Source organism: Erpetoichthys calabaricus, chromosome 3, assembly GCF_900747795.2.
Source record: "Erpetoichthys calabaricus chromosome 3, fErpCal1.3, whole genome shotgun sequence".
Lineage (NCBI taxonomy): Eukaryota > Metazoa > Chordata > Cladistia > Polypteriformes > Polypteridae > Erpetoichthys > Erpetoichthys calabaricus.
This window is the reverse complement of record NC_041396.2, coordinates 63,959,914-63,985,381: the sequence shown is the minus strand read 5'-3', so window position 1 is coordinate 63,985,381 and position 25,468 is coordinate 63,959,914.

The window sequence follows — 25,468 nt, the reverse complement described above, 5'->3', positions numbered from 1 at the left end:
AATAGCATCCATCTTTCTTTTTTTAAGTAAGTTCAGTCCAAGTTGGATATACAGTAAGTGAATAACTAACTATAGACTTTCATGCATGCAGTTTCTAATTGTAAAATCTCTCCACTTGCATTACATGGATCAACCTCTCAAGAGCCTCTTAGACTAGTGGTTTCTAATGCCAGATTATGGGGACCCCTGTTTGCCTGTGGTTTCTGTTCCAGCCAGTTTCACAATCAATGACTCGTTGTTTAAAGAGATCACTTTGAGGAAATAACTTAAAACTATGGCAAAAATACAATTATATTTCTACATTTATTTTGAAAGTAAATATCATTCTACTGCTCTTTTCTAAATTAAGAATAAGAAAAGAAAAAAAGGTCAGCTTATTAATCAATGAGATCAATTAGTAGGACAATAACTCACTGATTATGAAACAGGTTGAAACAAAAACCTGCAGCCACAGGCAGCTTTTGGGACTGGGATTGGCAATCAATGCTTTTGAGTGTCTCTTTTTTGGAGTCATTAATCAGGAGCATAATCAGGATGGTTGGTTCCTTTTGAATCCTTTTGATTTTCTTAGCAAAAGGCTCTATCCTGTGTGTCGTTCAAGTGAACCTTTAAGGATGTGCACTTGGTGACACACCTCTTGCTTGTTTCTGAAGAAAAACAAAAAAGACTTTGAGCCCCAGAACAGGTGACTTTCCCTATGACTGTACCTGCAGAGATTCTTACCTGCTCTGACAGCAGCCCCTGTGGTGTAGCCCAGCCACAATATTGAAGAGCACAGTGAGTTTCAAGATGCATGGCAGTAAGTACCATCTAATGTGAATATACAGAACAGGATGAGTAGGTAGGAGATAAGCTGTCACACATATTAAAAAGTAGGGCACTTTCTCTTTGGGTTACAGACTTTTTATAATAAAGGTCAGAAATGTGTATATAAAATGATAAGCTGAATGTCAAAACAGCTAGACAAAATCATCACCTTTAGAGTCACTGATATAGGGGCTTTTGGAAAATAAGTAGCAATGTGAGAGGCTAAGACAAGTAACATACCAAAGGCCTTGGAGGAGCCACGCCACATTGTTGAGTCTAATTGCACTGTAATGTCTTGTGACTGATACCACAATCAAGAACATACTTACATTTATTTTTAAAAAGTTGCTAGGCTTTTCGTGCAGCAATGGATACCACTCACGTACCAGACACGAATTATCATAACTTCACCAAGCTATAAAGACAATACCTACTGAATTTGAAAAGATTCATTCTTTCAATGGCTTAGACTCATTTACTCCGCACAACATACTGCCTAGATCTTCTAGTTGCTTCAAATATTCCTCGGGACGTCTTCTATACGTTGTGAAGGATTTCCACTCTCAACAGCACAAGCCTAATATGGCTGGTAGCAAGCTGATTACAGAACTGGCAAAATCAATGAAAAACAGCCAGTTTGGAAAACTAAAAGAGATTTTGACTAATATGTTAATCAGGACAGATCACTACTATAATGTTTTCTCTTATATCTCTGGAAATCATGTATGATCATTTATCCGCATATGATTATTTATGGGTCAGCAGAATGCCACTTTTCAACCAAAGCAATTAAGCAGCAATTAAAATTTTTAGCAAGTAAAATTCTCTTTATTGACAATTTGTCATTATCTGAAACTTTTCATAATTTTTATATATATTACGTAATTACTGTCCACTTTATGGAGCTAGAGGATAAACTCTATGAATCAGTGTAGTTTTATGTAAATATTTGCAGTCTAGCATATTTTACCTTGAGTGCCATCCAACATAGCATGGGTTTTACCATAATAAAGCAAACACTCATTTAAATGAAGTGGTATTGTGGGGTTCAGTTTTGTTAAAGCAAATTTGCTCAGCCTGTTCATGTGAATTTCAGGCAACAATAGACTTTGATGCAGAAATCAACAAGTCTTTTATATCACTAACTATTCTGCACAAATGTTTTCTCATTCCTCTTTAATGAGGTAGTGCTGCTGTACACGACTTCAAAAACCAATGGTGCAAGGCCACGCCCCATCATTTAGAATAGGTCATAAATAATTTATTGGCCTTGAAGCAGTAGATCCTTAAGATGAAGAAACCATATGAATCAACTCTTTCATTAAATATACTGGAATTCAGGCAACACTACTGGTATACAGGTATTAGCACATCCCATAATATATGCTGTAGGCCTGGGATCATCAATTAGCAGGCAGCAGAAAAGAGCTGGGGCCTGATGAATAACGCCGTGCGTAGAATTCACACTAAAACATGGCATAAGGACAAAAGCGGAAATGTGCGTACGCACAAAAAAATCCAGATGCATAAATCTGTGCGTTTGCCAACTTCCATGTTCTTCTGCTCCATAAATCCTGGTCAGCGTGAAAAGTAACGCACATGCACATGCCTGCTGCCAAACCCCAGAATTACACCTCTTTGAATATGCAAATCAATATAAATAGCCCTTAAGCTCAGTGTTCTGTGAAAAGGCAATGGCAAAAGCATGGAGGGAAATAGAAGAATTTCAGCGAATACCAAGTGGAGGCAAGGAAAAACATACTATTTGTTGGTTTAAGCAGTGGTATAAACAACAAAAGGAAGTTGATCGAGTGACATAGAGTGTCAGAGAAACTCGAAAGCTCAAGTTCAGAAAGTCACACAGTGCCCAAAATAAAAAAGAAGTTGTCAGATATCAAAGTCACCATGAAAAGGCAAGTCGTAGCCCACCGTCCGAGTGTCATATGAAAGCTTATTAGGGTACAGAGAAAAAAAATAGGAACACAGTGAGAAAAAAGCTCAAAATGTCAACTTTAATCTCAATTTCCACTTTAATCACATAGTTTATTTTGTCATTAAAGTAGAACATCATAAACTTCATCTTTAAATCATTTAATTTACTAGTTTCTCAAATCCCGTTGTAACTAAAGTAGCATGTTAAATGCTTTGTATTGTATTTGTTCTTCTATGTGCTCTATGTGTGTGAATCACTATGTGCTTCTTAAATGGGCTTTCTCTTCCTCTGACTGGACACAGAATACATTACATTCATGATATTACAGCTCTCTGAATAATTAAAATACTGAGATGTATACTTGATATCATTTTCATGATGATAGGAGTTAAAGCATGTTATTAAACATGGGAACATGGTGGCACAGTGATAGTGATGAGCTGGCGCCCTGTCCAGTGATTTTTCCTGCCTCCCACAAGATGCCTGCTGCTCCATGTGCAACCTTCGATGACCTTTCTTTTCTTTCTCCAAGTAACCAATCGCCACACAATCAGCTCTGTAATAGATGTTAAGCCATCTGTAAGCTTAGAATGCCGATTCTTGAAAACTTTTAAGGAATATTGAAATATCTTTGTAGTACGTGTTTAATTATTCCATCCATCTATCCTTCCAGTGTTGCACCAGCACCGTTTATACATGAGGCCCCTAGTCCATTTATCATTAAAATGGCTATTCTTGGTATTAACATTCCTCTTAAAACATTTTGACAAAGATATTTTGACTGGGTAACTCATCTTGAAAGCTAACTTGTAATCGGATTATTTCATTTTAGTTCATGGCTAATCAGTAAACATTATTTGATTGGGTGAAACCACTGGATTTTCATGAGAAAACAAATATGAATTTAAATTATGAATTAAATGATTTAGCTTGCTTCTTTGGAATGATGATAACACAAAAATGAACTAAGTGCAAGATATGCAAAGATGATTCCTTATCTCACATGTCTATACACATGAAGGGTTTTGAAATCATTTAATGTTTGTGTGTTGTGAAAGAGTGGGTCTATGATATATGTAGGTGTGGGGTGGGGGCAGTGTGTTTCTTTTTACAGTGGGGCCTGGCCCAGACAGTATTTCTTCTGAGAGAATATGCTCACAGGTTAAATCTATTTGGTGACCACTACTATAGACTTTTATAAATCCATCTTTAGAAGTAACATACAACCTTTATCCCCTCTTAATTGATTAAATCACGGGACAACTGTAAACATTGCTAATTTAAAACTTAAAAATCTCTTTAAAGGGTAAGTATAACATGAGTTTATTGTCTTGGAGAACATTTCCTCCACAAACAACAAAGTCCATTGATTTTGAAAGCAAAACTAATTTCTTCTGGTAAAACATATATGTATTATTAATGTGAAGATCATGCATCAAGAAAGAAACACCCAAATGTTACTGAACTCTTTAATTAGCTTGAAGAATGTGAAATGAGTAGGCTGAAATGAAAAGAGAGCAGCAGCGAATGTTGTGGGATGTCATATCTAATAGTGTTTGATTAACATATTTCTTAAGTTTTGAACTTTATAATTAATGAAGTCATGTCTCAGCACTTGGAGCAGTGACAATGCTGCTCAGTTGAAGGCAACAGAGTGCTGGTTTACATTAGACCTCAACTCAGAAATCTAATTAGGAGTCACAGAATTACAAAGGAGCATGTAAAAGAGCATTAGCCCCTCCTGAACTGTAACAGGCTGAGCTAAAACTATTATGCTGCATTACTAATAAATAAACTTCACTAAAACTTTAAGATATACTGCACTTTAAATATCTTTTAATGAATGTACCATGCTTGGGAGGAATACTGCAAGCCTGAACATTTTTAGACAAAGAAAATTTACTGACCTAAACAATGCAGTTCACAAAAAAAGGTAATTTGATTTCTGTACGAAGGGATGTGTGGCACAGTAACCTTTGGCTTTGCATTTGATTGTCAGTTCTTTTGAGCCCTGGATTTTTCAATCTCTGTTTTACAGATTAATTGTGCCATTGTCAGAAACAAAAGCCCAGCAAAGCATTACTTGGGATCCCAACAATTGCTTCGCAGAATCTGAAGCTAAGGCTTTAGTGTGGCAGGGGAAATCATAATCAGCAGACTCTCCATATCAGAGTAAGTATTAGGGATTCCAACTGCCCTTCATTAACATTTTCACAGTGTGTAATACTGCAATACTGTCTAGGCTTCTTCTCGCATTGATACATTTTATTATGTGATTTAAATAGGTATTGCTTTCAAAATCAAAAGAACAGGTTTAAAAATTTGGACATGGGCATCCTTAATTTACACCAATGGAGTCCCACATGTTCTTGTTAATGCAGCATGGCAGGCTGAAGAAATCTACAAGAGTGCTGTTTTTTCATTGAGGTGTATTTACATAACACGTTTGAATATATTTCAGTTTTCACCAATCAGCATTCCAGGGGCCTCATGTATAAACGGTACGCACGCACAAAAATGTTGCATATGAACGTTTTCACACTCAAATCGCAATGTATAAAACCTAAACTTGGCGTAAAGCCACACACATTTTCATGGTAGCTCCAACCCTGGCGTACGCAAGTTCTCTGTTCGGTTTTGCAAATTCGCGGCACCCAGCGTCAAAGTGGTGCTACTATTCCTGTGTGGTTACCTTTTCTTTTTTAGATCCACATCCCTGACGCGGCTTTATCATATACACTGAAACTAACTGCATATTGTTTATTGCATCTGATTGTAATTAACCTGTAACAATATAATGGTCCAGGGAATAGCCAAAGTATTCCAAATACCATAGCTGCTTTAGCGTTGTTACTTTCACTGCACCTTCTTCTTTTTCTTTCAGCTTCTCCCATTAGGGGTTGCCACAGTGGTTCATTTTTTTCCATATTACTCTCACTACACCACTCGGAGTATTTATATCACTGTATCTGAGTGGGGAATCACAGATCTACAGCAGCTGATTGGAAAGAGAATTATCAGTATACAGCATCAGGCACACACTGCCTCAGCCATGCTGCCTATTTAAACTGTTCTCATACGGCAAACGCTTCTGAGCCTTTCCTGTACGGACCACGCGGTTCAGAAACAGTTTCATCCCAAGAACTTTAAATGCACTCAATCAGTCCATCAAGTGCTCCTTGTAGAACTGTTTGTACTTATAAGTACAATTACCTCATTGTAAACTTGCACTACAGTTATAATATTGCACAACCTGTGCCACTTTATAAAGTGCGTATTTACATATGATGATGATATCATTTTTAAGATGAAATGCAGCAAAATATGTTTATTATATTATACAGATAAAACTTTAACTTCATTTAAATAATCTATATTGTTAATAATTAAACATGTGAGGACACGGTGCCGCAGCGCTAGCGAGGAGCTGGCGTTCTGTTCATGGATTGTTCCTGCCTCGCGCTGTATTCTTGCTGGTGCTGACGCGACACTGGAAGGATAGATGGATAGAATAATTATACATGTACTACGAAGATATTTCAATGTTCCTTAAAAGTTTTGAAAAATCGCCGTTCTAAGCTTACAGGTGGCTTAACGTCAATTACAGAGCTGATTGTGTGGCGATTGGGTATTTGGAGAAAGAAAAGTAAGGACAGGAATTGGGGGTTAGTATTTTTGAAAGAGAGTACTGCTACAATAAAATATTTCATCAAAGGTTGCACATGGTGCAGCAAGCATCTTGCGTGAGACATGAACAGTTACTGCGCCACCGTGTTCCCATGTTAAATAACATGCTTTAGCTCCTATCATCATGAAAATGATATCACGTATACATCTCAGAGAGCTGAGAGAGCTGTAATATTACGAATGTAATGGATTCTGTGCCCTGTCGGAGGAAGAGAAAGCCCGGAAGCACGTAGTGATTCACACACATACAGCACATAGAAGATCAAATACAAAACAAAGCATTTAATGTGCTACTTTAGTTACGATGGGATTTGTGAAACTAGTAAATTAAACGATTTAAAGATGAAGTTTATGATGTTCTACTTTAATGACAAAATAAACTATGTGATTAAAATGGAAATTTCGAGATTAAAGTTGACATTTTGTGCTTTTTTCCCACTGTGTGCCTTTTTTTCTCTCTGTACCCTAATAAGCTTTCATTCGACACTCAGACTGTGGGCTACGACTCGCCTTTTCACAGCAACTTTGAGATATGACTTCTTTTTTATTTCTGGCACTGTGCGACTTTGTGAACTTGAGCTTTCGAGTTTCTCCGACACGCTATGTCACTCAATCAACTTCCTTTTGTTGTTTATACCACTGTTTAAACCAACAAATAGTACATTTTTCCTTGCCTCTACTTGGTATTCACTGAAATTCTTATATTTTCCCTCGTACTTGGGTCATTGTCTTTTCACAGAAGTCTGAGCTTAAGGGCTATTTATATTGATTTGCATATTCAAAGAGGTGTAATTCTGGGAGGAGCTGGGGTGGGACAGCAGGTGTGTGCACATGCGTTACTTTTCACGCTGACCAGCATTTATGTAGCAGAAGAACGTGGAAGTTGGCGTTCGCACAGATTTATTCATCTGGATTTTTTTGTGCGTACGAACATTTCCGTTTTTGTGCTTACGCCATGTTATAGTGTGAGTTCTACGCACAGCATTATACATGAGGCCCCAGGTCACTGAGCATTATGCACAGTCACTAACTAATTAGGAGTCATGGGTGGATATTTGGTTAAAAGAAATATGACCTCTTATATGTACACTGTTATCAGATTACAAAATATAAGCATAAATGTTACACTCATGAAAAGTTTGGGAGCCCCTCTTAATTCTTTGGATTTTTGTTTATCATTGGCTGAGCTTTCAAAGTAGCAACTTCCTTTTAATATATGACATGCCTTATGGAAGCAGTAATATTTCAGCAGTGACATTAAGTTTATTGGATTAACAGAAAATATGCAATATGCATCATAACAAAATTAGACAGGTGCATACATTAATACTTAGTTGAGCCTCCTTTTGCAAATATAACAGCCTCTAGATGCCTCCTATAGCCTTTGATGAGTGTCTGGATTCTGGATGGAGGTACTTCTGACCATTCTTCCATACAAAATCTCTCCAGTTCATTTAAATTTGATGGCTGGCGAGCATGGACAGCCTGCTTCAAATCATCCTATAGATTTTCGATGATATTCAAGTCAGGGGACTGACGGCCATTCCAGAACATTGTACTTCTCTCTCTGCATGAATGCCTTTGTAGATTTCGAACTGTGTTATGGGTCATTGTCTTGTTGGATATCCAACCCCTGCGTAACTTCAACTTTGTAACTGATGCTTGAACATTATCCTGAAGAATTTGTTGATATTGGGTTGAATTCATCCGACCCTCGACTTCAACAAGGGCCCCAGTCCCTGAACAGGCCAGACAGCCCCACAGCATGATGGAACCTCCACCAGATTTGACAGTAGGTAGCAGGTGTTTTTCTTGGAATGTGGTGTTCTTCTGTCATGCAAAGCGCTTTTTGTTATGACCAAATAACTCAATTTTTGTCTCATCAGTCCAAAGTACTTTGTTCCAAAATGAATCTGGCTTGTCTAAATGAGCATTTGCATACAACAAGCGACTGTTTGTGGGGTGAGTGCAGAAAGGGCTTCTTTCTTATCACCCTGCCATACAGATGTTCTTTGTGCAAATTGAGCTGAATTGTAGAACGATGTACGAATACACCAGCTGCAGCAAGATGTTCTTGCAGGTCTTTGGAGGTTATCTGTGGGTTGTCTGTAACCATTCTCACAATCCTGCGCATATTCCACTCCTGTAGTTTTCTTGGCCTGCCAGAACTGGGTTTAACAGCAACTGTGCTTGTGGCCTTCCATGTCCTGATTACATTCCTTACAGTTGAAACTGACAGTTTAAACCTCTGAGATAACTTTTTGTAACCTTCCCCTAACCCATGACACTGAACAATCTTTGTTTTCAGACCTTTTGAGAGTTGCTTTGAGGATCCCATGCTGTCACTCTTCAGAGGAGAGTCAAAGGGAAGCAGAACTTGCAATTGACCACCTTAAATACCTTTTCTCATGATTGAACACACCTGTCTATGAAGTTCATGGCTTAACGAGCTAATTCAACCAATTTGGTGTTGCAAGTAATCAGTATTGAGCAGTTAAATGCATTTAAATCAGCAAAATTATAAGGGTACCCAAATTTTTGCACAGCCATGTTCCTAGGAAATGAAAGACATACCACTACTATCTTTTTTGTTGAAAGTAGAGTAAATTATTATGCAGGCTTTTCATTTTTCATACTTTTTCATATGACTGTATATATGATGCCATTTTCTAATTTGAATGTCCTACCACAAATGTCAGGATGTCCTATTTAAACAGGCAGGCAATTTCAAGAACCATTTCTCTTACAACAGCTAAAGTAATCCCTCTTTACATTGTGGTCTTTTTGTTCTTCATGTACAGTATGTATGCTCTACATATATAATGTTCCCATAGTGTTTTTCCACAGGTAACATTTTGTGGATTCTGTTGCTCAACATAAAAACATCTCTTATCTGAACAAGCTGTGTTCACAATGCAGATAAAAATGACTCTACTCTGATTTTTTGTCTCATATCTGATTTGTTTTTTTTTTTTCTGTTCAGATTAATTTTTTTGTGAGTGATCCAAATGTCATATGAGTGTGCAGTTTGTCAGTTCATGATGTCAAGGAAGAAAAATCAAAAATAAAATCATAGTTGTTACTTTGAGTGCAGTTATCAGTGCCGTATGTGATTGTAGATCTATGGAGCCAGGGCTGACACGAGTGACATGTCAAAAGTTGGGTACAAATCAATGGTTATGAAAGTAGAGTAAATCCTTTCTGAAAAGTTGTGATTCCATGTTGTTTTTTTCTGCTCACACTTCTCACTTGGGCACATGGGCAGAAAAAAGAGAATTCAGCTGCAGTGTCAACGTAGCCTTGTTTTGTCTTCAAACATCAAATGCAAGGTTGCATGTGCCATGCTGCAATGGTGCCTCAGGGTCTTGTAGTTTATCAATGAAGCCATTCCTATCAACAACAGCGCATTCGTCACAAGGAATAACAATATGAAACAACAAAAAGGACAATAATAATTCCAATAATTAATTAGAACAAATCAGGTCATGCTCAAAATGGTTTGTAAATAGTAATTACAGAAATAACCAGCTGAAATATAAAAAAGCTTAAATACGGTGAAAGTCGACCTATACTAATGGGATCATGACAATTCCCATTTAATTCTTTTACTGCAACAATATTTTTATATAGCACATTTTCATACAAACAATGTAGCTTAAATTGCGTTACAAGAAAAGAAAAGTGAATAAGATTAGGCAAGAATAATAAAGAATAAGTTAACAAAGAAAAAACAAATAAATCTATACAGTCTTAAAAAACATAAATATCAATAGATGAATAGCATCATGTACAATATCATGATATAAGTCTCTAAAGATGAGTCCAGTGATAATTTCAGATGGCCGGAAGGACAGGAAAAAAACAACAACAGTCAAACTGGAGAAAAAAACACAATTTGCAGGAGTTCCAAAGCCAAAAGACTGCCCAGCCCCCACTAGGCATTCTACCTAACATGAATGTTCTTAATTCATTCTTCTTCTTCAAATTCTTTGTTAGTTGTGATAATTATACTTTAAATACACATGATATTCTATACGGTGTCCACAAGGATCTCCCCTGGGTCCACTGCTCTTTTCGATCTACATGCTTCCATTAGGTCAGATTATCTCAGGGCATAATGTGAGCTACCACAGCTATGCTGATGACACACAACTGTATTTATCAATAGCGCCTGATGACCACGACTCTCTTGGTTCACTGACCCAATGTCTTACTTGTGTTTCTGAATGGATGAGTAGTAATTTTCTCAAACTAGATAAGGAGACAACAGGAATTTTATTGATTGGCAAAAATGGATATAATTAGGGTATTAGAAATAAATTTGATCCATTAGGATTAAAAGTCTAGACAGAGGTAAAGAATTTAGGGGTACTTATTGACTCTTAGCAGGATTAGCAAGGAGGAAGTAAGGATAACTATGAAGAGGACGAAGAATGGAAAAGCCATTGGTCCAGATGACATACCTGTGGAAGAATGGAGGTGTTTAGGAGAGATGGCAGTGAAGTTTTTAATCAGACTGTTTAATGGAATCTTGGAAAGTGAGAAGATGCCTGAGGAGTGGAGAAGAAGTGTACTGGTGCTGATATTTAAAAATAAGGGGGATGTGCAGGACTGTAGTAACTACAGGGGGATAAAATTGATGAGCCACAGCATGAAGTTATGGGAAAGAGTAGTGGAAGCTAGGTTAAGAAGTGAGGTGATGATTAGTGAGCAGAAGTATGGTTTCATGCCAAGAAAGAGCACCACAGATGTGATGTTTGCTCTGAGGGTGTTGATGGAGAAGTATAGAGAAGGCCTGAAGGAGTTGCATAGCGTCTTTCTGGACCTGGAGAAAGCATATGACAGGGTGCCTCGAGAGGAGTTGTGGCATTGTATGAGGAACTCGGGAGTGGCAGAGAAGTATGTAAGAGTTGTACAGGATATGTATGAGGGAAGTGTGACCGTGGTGAGGTCTGAGGTTTGGAGTGACGGAATGCTTCAAGGTGGAGGTGGGACTACATCAGGGATCGGCTCTGAGCCCTTTCTTATTTGCAATAGTGATGGACAGGTTGACAGACGAGATTAGACAAAAGTCCCCATGGACTATGATGTTTGCTGATGACATTGTGATCTGTAGCGATAGTAGGGAGCAGGTTGAGGAGACCCTGGAGAGGTGGAGATATGCTCTAGAGAGGAGAGGAATGAAGGTCAGTAGGAACAAGACAGAATACATGTGTGTAAATGAGAGGGAGGTCAGGGGAATGGTGAGGATGCAAGGAGTAGAGTTGCCGAAGGTGGATGAGTTTAAATACTTGAGATCAACAGTACAGAGGATTGGGGATTGTGGAAGATAGGTGAAAAAGAGAGTGCAGGCAGGGTGGAATGGGTAGAGAAGAGTGTCAGGGGTGATTTGTGATAGGCAGATAACAGCAAGAGTGAAAGGGAAGGTCTACAGGACGGTAGTGAGACCAGCTACGTTATATGGGTTGGAAACGGTGGCACTGAACAGAAAGCAGGAGACAGAGCTGGAGGTAGCAGAGTTAAAGATGCTAAGATTTGCGCTGGGTGTGACAAGGATGGACAGGATTAGAAATGAGTACATTAGAGGGTCAGCTCAGGTTGGCCGGTTGGGAGACAAAAGTCAGATAGGTGAGATTGCGTTGGTTTGGACATGTGCAGAGGAGAGATGCCGAGTATATTGGGAGAAGGATGCTAAGGATAGAGCTGCCAGGCAAGAGAAAAAGAGGAAGGCCTAAGAGGAGGTTTATGGATGTGGTGAGAGAGGACATGCAGGTGATGGGTGTAACAGAACAAGATACAAAGGACAGAAAGATATGGTAGAAGATAATCCGCTGTGGTGACCCCTAACAGGAGCAACCGAAAGAAGAAGAAAAAGAAGATTGACTCTGACCTAAATTTTAAATCACATATTTTTTCACTAAAGAAATATAGCAAAAGTTAGATCTCTTATAACTTTGCAAGATGCTGAGAAATTAGCTCATGCTTTTGTTTTCAATCGGGTAGATTACTGTAATGCTACTGTAGAATGCTTAGAGAGGGCTGGGCGGTCTCGTGGCCTGGAACCCTTGCAGATTTTGTTTTTTTCTCCAGCCCTCTGGAGTTTTTTTGTTTTTTTCTGTCCTCCCTGGCCATCGGACCTTACTTTTATTCTAGGTTAATTTGCATTTAATTTTTATATATATATATTTTCTTTTTTTCTCTTCCTTCATCCTGTAAAGCACTTTGAGCTACATCTTTTGTATTAAAATGTGCTATATAAATAAATGTTGTTGTTCCTCTTCCTCTTTGTTTCCTGGCTTCATATGAGGGGATTCAATGAAGTTGGCTGCATGGTGACTGAGCAGGTGGAAGTGGTGCAGTCAATTCTAAATGACTTGGGTAACAAATGTAACAACGCTAAAACTAGTGAGATGTGCTCAAATTTTCTTTTCCTGGTTAAGATTCTGGTTGCTGCATTCTGAACTAGTTGCCACCAATTGATGTCTTTCTTAGGCAATCCTGTTAGTTCTGCATTACAGTAATCTAGTCGACTAAAAACAAAAGCGTGAAGTAATTTTCCAGTATCTTGTAATGTTATAAGGGATCTATGTTGGTATATTCCTGAAGTGAAAAATGCAGTCCTAGTGATCTGTTTAATATGTGATTTAAAGTTTAGGTCAAAGTCAATAATTACTCCTAAATTCTTTACCTCTGCCTTCATTTTTAAACCTAAGGGATCAAGTTTATTTCTAATACCCTCACTATTGCTATATTTGCTAATCACTAAGATTTCTGTTTTTTCCTTATTTAGTTTGAGAAAGTTAATATTCATCCATTTGGAAATACTGATGAGGCATTGTATCAGAGAGCCAAGAGCATCAGGGTCATCACACATCACACTTTTGTATTTAATGTTAAATGGGTGTTCTGCTGTACATGTGTATACCAGTATACAGTCATAAGAAAAAGTTTGGGAACCCCTCTCAGCCTACATAATAATTTACTCTAATTTCAACAAAAAAGATTAAAGTGGTACAGTATGTCTTTCATTTCATAGGAACATCTGAGTACTGGGGTGTTTTCCGAACAAAGATTTTTAGTGAAGCAGTATTTAGTTGTATGAAATGTATGAAATTAAATCAAATGTGAAAAACTGGCTGTGCAAAAATGTGGGTACCCTTGTAATTTTGCTGATTTAAATGCATGTAACTGCTCAATACTGATTACTTGCAACACCAAATTGGTTGGATTAGCTCGTTAAGCCATGAACTTCATAGACAGGTGTGTCCAATCATAAGAAAAGGTATTTAAGGTGGTCAATTGCAAGTTCTGCTTCCCTTTGACCCACCTCTGAAGAGTGACAGCATGGGATCCTCAAAGCAACTCTCAAAAGATCTGAAAACAAAGATTGTTCAGTATCATGGTTAAGGGGAAGGCTACAAAAAGCTATCTCAGAGGTTTCAACTGTCAGTTTCAACTGTAAGGAATGTAATCTGGAAATGGAAAGCCACAGGCACAGTTGCTGTTAAACCCAGGTCTGGCAGGCCAAGAAAAATACAGGAGCGGCGTATGTACAGGATTGTGAGAATGGTTACAGATGCTCATTTAGACAAGCCAGATTAATTTTGGAACAAAGCGCTTTGGACTGATAAGACAGAAGTTCAGTTATTTGGTCATAACAAAAAGCGCTTTGCATGGCGGAAGAAGAACACCGCATTCCAAGAAAAACACCTGCTACCTACTGTCAAATTTGGTGGAGGTTCCATCATGCTATGGAGCTGTTTGGCTAGTTCAGGGACTGGGGCCCTTGTTAAAGTTGAGGGTCGGATGAATTCAACCCAATATCAACAAATTCTTCAGGATAATGTTCAAGCATCAGTCACAAAGTTGAAGTTACACAGGGGTTGGATATTCCAACAAGACAATGACCCAAAATACAGTTTGAAATCTACAAAGGCATTCATGCAGAGGGAGAAGTACAATGTTCTGGAATGGCTGTCACAGTCCCCTGACTTGGATATCATCGAAAATCTATGGGATGATTTGAAGCAGGCTGTCCATGCTCGGCAGCCATCAAATTTAACTGAACTGGAGAGATTTTGTATGGAAGAAAGGTCAAAAATATCTCCATCCAGAATCCAGACACTCATCATAGGCTATAGGAGGCATCTAGAGGCTGTTATATTTGCAAAAGGAGGCTCAACTAAGTATTGATATAATATCTCTGTTGGGGTGCCCAAATTTAAATTTAATTTGGTTATGATGTATATTGAATATTTTCTGTTAATCCAATAAACTTAATGTCACTTCTGAAATACTACTGTTTCCATAAGGCAAGTCATATATTAGAAGGAAGTTGCTACTTTGAAAGCTCAGCCAATGATAAACAAAAATCCAATGAATTAAGAGGGGTTCCCAAACTTTTTCATATGACTGTATATATTATGTATGTATACTGTACATATTGGCAGAGGTACCTAGTGCTGTCTAAGGTGGTGGGGCACCATCTAACTTTTGGACTGAAACATAGCCTGTGATGTTCCTCTGTACAAACATGGAATCTGTGCAATATTTGTTGTGGATTTGCAAACCAAAATAACACTCAAACACACGTTCAGATTTTGTGTATGTATTGTGATGAATAGTGCAGGAAATGCGGCTTTTTAGGCTATGTTTAATTTTAAAGAAGACATCCTTTCTTGCAAACATAAGTCAAAGAAATACTGAATCAAGTGTATGTCAACTGCCTGAACATGTCTCTCTTTTCTCTGTCCATGGGACTTCTGTTCAGCCTCCCCCTACTGGACAGCTCTGAAGATGATGCTTTTGAATTTTGTTGTTTAATTGAAGATTAACTAAGTTTTCTTTTTTTGTTTTATTTGTTACTGAATGGCAATAAATCTGTTTCTACTTTTACAAAAATAAAGGCTGCTTTTAAAAATAACTGTTTACTATGTCACACACGAGCGAGTAGGGGGCAGCCAACGGGCTCGACAGAGCATAGAATACAGCAGGAGGGGACTACTGGACATCACGCTAACGCCTTTCTCTTTTTTTCAGCAGGAAAAATGAAGAGACGAAACCTGACAAAACTTAAACAGACGACTTACCAACAACGCACTTCCGCATCTGTCTACAGTTCCCCCATAATGACTTCATGTCCGGTCTCTCGTTGATGTCCTCCAGTCTGGCTTCCCATGCTGACATCACCTTCATCACCCCGCTCCTTCGTCACCCTCATTTCCTTCATGATTGTACTTCTTCCAGTTCCACCGCATAAAAGCTCCCTCTGGAAACTGTTTCAGTGTCTAAAGTGTACTCTGTATGCCTACGACTGGCACCTCAGCTTTACTGCTTGGCCTGAGCTGTACACACTACACAGGGATGGTTTCCCCAACCTTTAATCATGTTCTCTGTGTCTTCTTCTACTTCACAACTAATTTAATTTGTGCATCTCAGAGTCCAGAATGAAACAATATATGTACACATACATATTTATAATTGGGAAAGAATAGGCAGATAAAGAGTTAGGGGTTCAAATCTAACATTTATTGCCATTGAGAAGATGGTAAACAAACAAAACAGCATTGGGCAGACATCACTCTGTCTTCCATGCACATTGGTCACAACTGATACCAGAATGTTTGTGCAGTAACTTATATTTATTTATAGACAGAGATAGAGGCAGCTTTGAGAAGATTTGTGCATTTTTATTCCTATTGTTTCATTGTTGTTTTGTTTACCGATGCTCACCTCACCATTTATTTACAGGTTTCTTTGGTAAAGACTCGGAGGTGGGCAGCCTGTGATGTCATTGAGGCAATGAACAAAGAATTGCTTATTCAGTTTATCTTGGATCCAAAAATAAACTATGGAAAGTGATTCCTGGTAACTTAAAACCAAACGTAAACCCAAAATATATATACAAAGCTAAATATTACAAAATAAGCTTGATATGTTATATGATAATAGCAAATATAGTCAGTAGCATCTCTACACCAAGGGCTGGTGAGGCATAACCACCCCAATTCCCCAGTAGATAGCGCTATTGTGCAAGGATTAAAGAAGTAGTGAACTCACTTCAATAATTTAACGTACTGTTAAAATGTTTATAGCAAAATATTTGGACAACAGACATGTGAAAGCATGTTCTTAATATATGATGATGGCATGGTATACAATAAAATGCAGATACAGTAATCAGTTGGCACACCTTAACTTCCAAACACACAGCAGCAACATCACCAATCCCCAACCTTCTTGATGCCACCAGTCAAAGCAAATAAACCCATTTAAAGATACATAGCTTAATATAAAACTAATGAGTTTGAGATCAGATCATAACAGACACATATACTGCAGTGCCACCACAGACAACAAGAGAAGTAATTCTTTGAAAAGCCTTTAAACTTTGACATAAAGAGGAAATTCTAGACGACTGTACTGTACAGTATTTGAACGAATGTCCTTTTCTCATTAAACATTTCTTATGTTGTTATGTTGCATGTTAATATAACACTGCCATCCTTTTCTGATCAGAAATGTTCCCAGAGGTGTGATACAACATTTCAAAGTACATTTTCTTCATTTGTTGTAAAAAAGGGGTTTATACTTGTGCTTTTAAATAACTCTTGAAAGTAGGGGTTCCCTAAGTCTTCTTTGGTAATACTAATTTGTTGGCAAAGTTAAATTTTAACGCATATATATTTGGTCAAAATAATATTACGTTCAATAACAATACTATTTTGAATCGCATTTCATGAGTGCCAGTCTTCGATTAGTTGGCTTTGCTTTGGAGTATTTCTGTCATCCCTGTAAACTTTAGTCCATGCAAAGAAAAAGGTGATCAGCTTCCTCGACCCCTGCTTCAATTACATTCTTTTGCATAATTAATGTAAAGCTTTAGGCACTTTCTTCATGGGGTATCTTAGTGGATAATCCATCCTTTTGTATTATTTTAGCAACCAATACATTCATTTTGACAGGTAAAATGGACTTGTCTGAGAATGTAAAATAATAATGTCCCTTAAATGTAGACATAATTAATAATGTAAAGCTGTCATTATTTGATGTCTGGCTTTCTTTCTCTTTAATAGCTAGTCACAGAGTTTGTAATGAACTTAGTTTACAGTTTGTTAAATATACACTGCACCTGTATTCAAGTTTTTCTTATACTAAATACACATCCATACAGTGTGAGAACTGCGCTTGTTAAATTAGAATTAAGCCAAGAAAAGATGACTTCATGTCAGGGTTTGTCATACTTACAGAATGTTGTTCCCGTAAAATGATAACAGGAAATATACAGATGTAAAAGACAGAGAAATTTAAAAAAGCAATGCTCTGTCCAGTAACACCATCGAATAGAGTAGTTCTTTCCACAAGTTGGTACAGTACATGAATTAAATCAAATTAAATATTAAATGGAAATGATCCCAAATATTTGTAAATGAATGAATTGTGTTGTGTAGCCATGTAGACTGTTCCTTTTTTTTTATTAGAATATCCACTAGTAGTAGTAGTTTTTAGTTTTTCCCTTTGGTTTATATTATTGGCAGCTTTCACCTGATTTACATTTGGATATTGTTTTGCTTGTGTTTAACTGTCGATCGGGGGAAAATATTATTTGTCAGAGGTATGGCTTGGTAGATTGAAGTTTTCCTCAGTAATTTATCCAGGCCATGGGTCCTGGTAGTGTGGCTGCTGGACAGGTAAGGGGTCGGTTGTTACAACTTCTATTGGTTATAACCCACGCATGTCAAACACACGGCCCGCAACAGAAATCTGCGCGGCCCGCATGACAGATCCTAGTTAGCACTAAACTTGTACAAAATAATTACTATCGTTTGTGATTGAATCATTCTGCATCTTCAGTATTACTTATTGACTTTTCTTATTTCTGACAAAAGTGCGTTTTCCCATGGCATTATGATACCGGAAACGTCATCAGCTAGTATAGCAACGAGCCTTGTCCAAAGTTAATGAGCCGCGACATTGCAACTGAAGTGCTAGGCTGTAGCAGCCTGGCAGCAGGGGCGGCCTTAGGCATGTGCAAACTGTGCACCTGCACAGGGCCACCATGCCACTATATATTGAATATAAAACAGAAAGAGAAAATAACGACACAGCTGACAGCAATGTGGCCGAAAAACATTGTGTTTCTTGTTAATTAGTACGCTGTATTTACTAATGTCGCTTGAGTCAGAGCAGTAAGCTATATGTAGTATTATAATGTTCTGCTGTAATGAGAATATCATGGGCCACCACTTGGTTTTCAAGTTACAGACATGCACATATAGAAGCGTGTCATGAGCACGAGGCGGCTATGCAGTGTCCGCAATGTACGTGGCCATCTGCTGTGCATAAGATACCATATTGACATTGGCGGGCGAAGGGGCCACCGATTCTTTCTCTGCACAGGGCCGCCATGAGCCTAGAGCCGCCCCTGACAGGCTACACTATTGGCTGGGCTGCTGAGACTGGCCACTGGGCAGAACTGACCATCACGAGTAGTAATAGCTTGCATATTTTCACGTTTTTTTGCTCTAATTTTATGTAATTTTGTGCTAGTATTGTAACGAACAGTTAGTGCAGACTACAGCTGAAGATCTGAATTGGGTGTGAGAAGTTGGTGAGTTGTTTATTAACAAATTTTTGTGATTTTGAGTTTGTAAAATTAGTGTAAGTTGGGGGCTTTTTGCATATCGGCTTATTTTACAATATAAACTTTGAAGTAAACTTAGTAAAGTAAAATGTGATTTTTGGAGGATTTGTTTTCCAGCTTGAATTACTGAGCAATGAATTCAGGGAGCGTTTTCGTGATTTCAGTGCACACAAACAGGACTTTGTGCTGTTTACGTCACCATACTCTTACAACATTGAGAATGCGCCTGAGAATACCTAAATGGAATTGATTGAACTGCAGTCAGATTCTATTCTGAAGGCAAAATACAACAAATTTGATGTGCCAGACTTGTATGCTTACCTGCCACCCTCGTATGTGCAGATCCGTAAGCTGGCATCGAGAGTACCGTCTATGTTCAGAAGCACTTACCTTTATGAGCAATTGTTTTCGTTAATGAAAGCTACCAAAACCTCACATCGCTCAAGACTTACCGTCGAGCACCTTTCATCCCTCATAAAAGTTGCAGCTGCACAAGATTTCAAGCCTGATATTGACGAACTGGTTACTAACAAGAGATGCCAAGTGTCGGGACAAAAGAAATAGATCTCACGCTGTAAGACTCCTATATAAGCAATGAATATAATATAATGAATATAATATAACTGGACAAAGAGCCCGTTTCTACAACGTAAGCTGAAACGGGCACGAGTGGAATAGTAATAAGTATAAGCACCACAAACCTGATATAGGTGTATTGAATGAATGCGTAATTGAATCAGAATGCGTAATTAGGCCTCGAGCTGTAGTCGAAATCGCCTTTCAGGCCTCTAGAGCTTTAATCGAAGTCGCCTTTCTCTTTGAATTGTTGCGCCCGTAAATCCACCGCCTGCCGTGATGTTGGGGTTGGATGTCGGTCGAAGTCGCCTTTCTCTTTGAATTTTCGCGGCCGTAAATCCGCCACCTGCCGCGATGTCGGTCTCGTAAGGTTTTTCGGGCAGCTGCGCAGAAGGCAACTGCGCATTCGGCTTCGGACGGACGTGAGTGATTGAGGAGGCTGCCGAATTATGTATTAAGATAATATAAGGACCTAGCTAAGAGGCTAAGACTCTAATTGTACGGAGACTGTATGGAAATAAATCACTTTTCTTTAAACTTTAAGTGTTACATTTTTCAAAGTTTTCAGTATTGGAAAGAAAGCTACAGTAACTTTGTATAATAGTATTTGTTACAGTGCGGCCCGCTGACGCACGTATGGCAGTCGAAGCGGCCCACCAATGATAGTGAGTTTGACATGCCTGTTATAGCCTCTTCTGTAGGTTCCATGTGTTACTTTTAAAATATGCCATTGTGGAATCTTCAGTGTTGCAAGTCAATATATAATGAATTTTCACTAATATGCATTTAGAACATTAGACTAACAATGAAGCATTTTCACTTGTATATTTGGCATTTTGGACATTGTCCTTCTCATTGCCCCTCACTTTTTGTTTCTCATGATGCTTCCCTCTTATTTCCATCTTTCTTGATTGCTAGCCAGCAGTAACAATGTGTTAGATAGGAGTGGTGGGAAAATAAAAAAGGAGTATTCCCCTCAGAAGCTGCTTGGATATTTTGTTCTCTTGGTCTTTGGAATAGTCATGTTTTTTTGTTTCTTTGTGTGTTACTTTCATAACTTTTTTGCCTGTCCTATTTTAACTTGACTTTTTTGGATATTTTTGCCCATGTTTTACCTGACAGCCTGTTTGTATTTTCATTGAATGCAGGCTGCTGTCCATTCATTATGGAAGGGAAATAAATATGTAATAACCTAATCTCAGCCTCTTCTTTTCTCATAGCTCTGATTTTAGTGTTTACTTAAGTAACCCACATCTTAACAAACCTTGTGCAACTGGCAAAGCTTGAAGCAGTGTCAGTTTTCTCTTTTCTGTTTTGAAATGATATTAGAGATTGCTTATTATTTACATGTGAAATATAACATGCTTCCCCAGAATTAAAGCAGGGCCATTTTAATTGCAGCTGGAATTGCCAATTTGGTATAATTATCTTGTATAGAAAATATCTGCCTACAAGCATTACTTGTTGTAAAGGTTTCAAAGTGACTTTTAAGGAAACAGGGTGGCCCACTGGTCATTCAACTGTAATCATTCTCACAATTATTTTAAGTCACTCAAAATTAACGAGCTACAAATACATTGTGGCCTGAACCGGAATAACCTAAATATAAACACACTGCCTGGAATAATAATGAAGGAGTGCAACAAAAATTTAATCCTAGATAAATAAAGGAGAAACAAGAGCTTTTCTAGGTTTTCCTGAACACGGTGATGGTCCCTATCTGTCTGTGGTGGCTGGACCACTTACCCGCTAAAAACTAATCCACTTTGGAGTTGATGGCCTGCCTCTCCACCTCAGTCAAGAGTCCTGTCTTCAATTCAAAATTGAGACTCTGTCTGAAGGGGCTTCATGTTTTTGGCCTACTTTTATTTTTGAGTTATTTATTTAACAATATTTTAGGGAAAAAAAAATGTGTTTTGCACATTTTGAGCATATGACTGGATGGCTTGACATGTGGATTGTGTGTGAGTTTTTGATATCGCTCCGTTTTGGTCATCATTGGGTCTCATACTATTAGAAACTTTGTAGTGCCCTTTCTCAGCTAAAACATGAGATTGTTTTTTTTCTCCACCATCAAAACAAACTACAAGAGGTAAGTAACATAAATAAAAATATCATTTTTGAGCGGAATATTCCTCCAAGGTTTATGCTGGGATTACTTCCAGATTTCAACCTTGAATCACCTCTGAGGTCAGAAACGCCCCAAATGTTACATACGCCTGTTTCCATGCTCACATTGCGATGTACAAAAACTAAACTTGGTGTAAAGCCACACACATTCTCATGGCAGCTCAACCCATTGCATACACATTTCTACTTGGTTTTGCAAACTGGCAGCACCCAGCATCAAAGCAGTGTTACTGTTCCTGTGTGGTTTCCCTTTCTTTTTTAGATTCACATCCAGTGGGCTTTATCAGATACACTGAAATTAACAGCATATTGTTCATAAATTTAAGACACCTGATTGTAGTCAACCTGTAACAATATAATAGCCAAACTTTTCCAAATACCATAGCTGCTTTAGCATTGTTATTCTCAGTGCACCACTCAGAGTATTTTAACCCATTGTATGTGTGTGTGGTATAGCTGCACAGCAGCTGATCTGAAAGCTCTATGGTGGGTTGTGTCGTGGGCTCAGAGGATTATCAGGATACAGCTTCCAGCCCTGGAGGACATTTATAGCACACACTGCTTCAGGAAAGCCACAAGCATCTCAATGAATTCCACTCAGCCATGCACACAGTCTATTTGAACTTCTACCAGCTGGCAAACACTTCAGAACCTTTCCAGCATGGACCTCAAGAAAACAGTTCATCCCAAGAACTATAAACACAGTCAGTCCATGAAGTTCTCCCGGTAGAACTGTTTGTACTTAGAATTACAATTACCTCTCTGTAAACTTACACTACAACTATAATATTGCACAGCCTGAGCCACTTCATGAACCATTTGCACTATCTGCAATACATGTACATGTTTATCGTGCTTATGCTTTCATATTGTATGTATGTCATTGTTTTTAGTGTATTATTATTATTGTTATTTTATCATTTTATAGGAAAATAAGTTTCCTAGAAAAGAAAAAAAGTGGATTTGCAAATTGAATCTCATGGTAGCAAACAATGACAATAAAGGAATTCAATTCAGTTCAATAGAAGAGAGCATGCAATTACAGCTGATGATGTCTAGCTTCTAATTCTAAGATTTCCAAGCACTAACCTTTTGGAGCTGTGAGCTGTTAGAATACTAGGATGTATACTTGATATCAATTTTAAGATGAAATGCATGAAAGTATGTATATTACATTTTACAGATAAATTGTTAACTTCATTTAAATAATATATACTGTTAATAATTAAACATGTGAGAGCACGATGGCGCAGCGGTAGTGATGAGCTGCCGCCCCGTCCAGGGTTTGTTTCTGCCTTGCACTGTATGCTTGCTGGGACTGGTGCAACCCTGGATGGATGGAATAATTAAACACGTATAACGGAGATTTTTCAATCTTTCTTAAAAGCTTCATAGAATCGGTGTTATAAGCTTGCAGCTGGTTTTACATTTATTACAGAGCTTATTGTGTGGCGATTGGTTATGTGGAGAAAGAAAATGGTAGGACAGGAAATGGGGTTTGGTATGTTTGACAGAAACAGTACTGCTGCAATATATTATTTCATCGAGGGTCATACATGTGCCAGCAAGCATCTTGCAGGAGGCAGGAATAATCACTGCACAGGGCGCCAGGTCATCACTTTCACTTTTCCACCATGCCCCATTGTTTAATACATGTTTTAGAGCATTTCACCATGAAAATTATATCAAGTATACATCTTAGTATTCTAAAATGTTCAGAGTGCTGTAATATCATGAATCTAATGTATTCTGTGTGGAGATCAGTGCCAACATGCTCTTGTCTATGAAAAAGAAAGCCTGTTTAGGAAGCACATAATGAGTGATTCAAACACTTAGAACACATAGAATACAAAGCATTTAACATGCTACTTTAGTTACGATGGCATTTGAGAAACCAGTAAATTAAACATCGATTTTAAGATGAAGTTTACGACGTTCTACTTTAATGACTAAATAAACTATGAGTTTAAAGTGGAAATTTCAAGATTAAAGTCACAATTTTGAACTTTTTTTCTTCATTGTGTCTCTTTTTTTCTTTCTTCTGTACCCTAATATGCTTCCATATGACACTCAGACGGTGGGCTACGACTCGCTTTTTCATGGTGACTTTGATATCTGACCACTTCTTTTTAATTTTGGGCACTGTGCGACTTTCTGAACTTGAACTTTCAAGTATCTCCACCACTCTGTATCACTTTATCAACTTCCTTTTGTTGTTTATACCACTGCTTAAGCCAACAAATAGTGCATTTTTCCTTGCCTCCACTTCGCATTCGCTGAAATTCTTCTTTCTCTGCTTTTGCCATTGCCTTTTCACAAAATGCTGAACTTAATGGGCTATTTATACTGATTTGCATATTCAAAGGGGCATAATTCTGGGAGGGTGGCACGGTGGCACAGTGGTAGCACTGCTGCCTCGCAGTAAGGAGACCTGGGTTCGCTTCTTGGGTCCTCCCTGTGTGGAGTTTGCATGTTCTCCCCGTGTCTGTGTGGGTTTCCTGTGGGTGCTCCGGTTTCCTCCCACAGTCCAAAGACATGCAGGTTAGGTGTATTGGTGATTCTAAATTGGCCCTAGTATATGTGTGTGTGTGTGTGTCCTGTAGTGGGTTGGCGCCCTGCCCGGGATTGGTTCCTGCCTTGCACCCTGTGTTGGCTAGGATTGGCTCTAGCAGACCCCCGTGACCCTGTGTTAGGATTCAGCGGGTTGGAAAATGGATGGATGGATAATTTGGGGAGGAGTCAGGGTGGGGCGGCAAACACATGCACATGCATTACATTTCACACTGGCTGTGATTTAAGGAGCAGAAGTGCGTGTAAGTTGGTTTATGCATGATTTTATGCATCTGAATATTTTTGTATATACCATATTTCTACTTTTGTCCATATGCCATGCTTTAGTGTAAATTCTATGAACGGCTTTAAACATGAGGCCCCTGATGTTCCTGCAGTCTTAAAACCCAGCCTATATTATAAGGATCACAAAATACTGTAGAGGCCTAACTGATAAAATTGGGAGTATGGGATTGTGTCTAAGGTGAAATGTCTCCCTGTTGCAGTCTGTTAGCTTGGGGAACTATGGGCATATTATTTTCCGTCCCTTATATATTTATCAAATTTCTGGAAATCCTTCTTTAATTTCCAAATCTGGCATTCCTGCTAGGATGTATTATAAACAGCCTTCAGCCTACAATAGTATATGGCATGCTACAGTGCTGGTCCTGACCATGTTCAACTTTACAACATGTACAGTATGTGCATCAAGTATGTAATTAAGAATCAAACTGCTACAATGTTGCTCATTATGTAATGATTCCTTAAAAATATTAAATTGATCCATCTCTTGAAGCTTAGATTATATGAGTTAGACATTCTTAAGCATTATAACCAGACTCAAATTAGAGATTCTACTATAATCAGCCCAGTAAGTAAAATCTTCTTGAAATTCTCACATCACAGAAGCCTGCCTCAGTCTGATATTCAGTTGTTGAAGGTGGAGACCATCAGTAAACAGGAGACACTGTGTGATGTCATGGCTTACATGAAAGGGCATTTAGACATGTAGTGTTAAACTACTTCTACTAATAAATATATGGTCTTCATATTTATTGTATAATAATGGAATCAGCTATAAAGTAATCATAAATATGATAGGTTCTTTAGTTAAGAAGGAAGAAAAACAAATAGCTTGATAG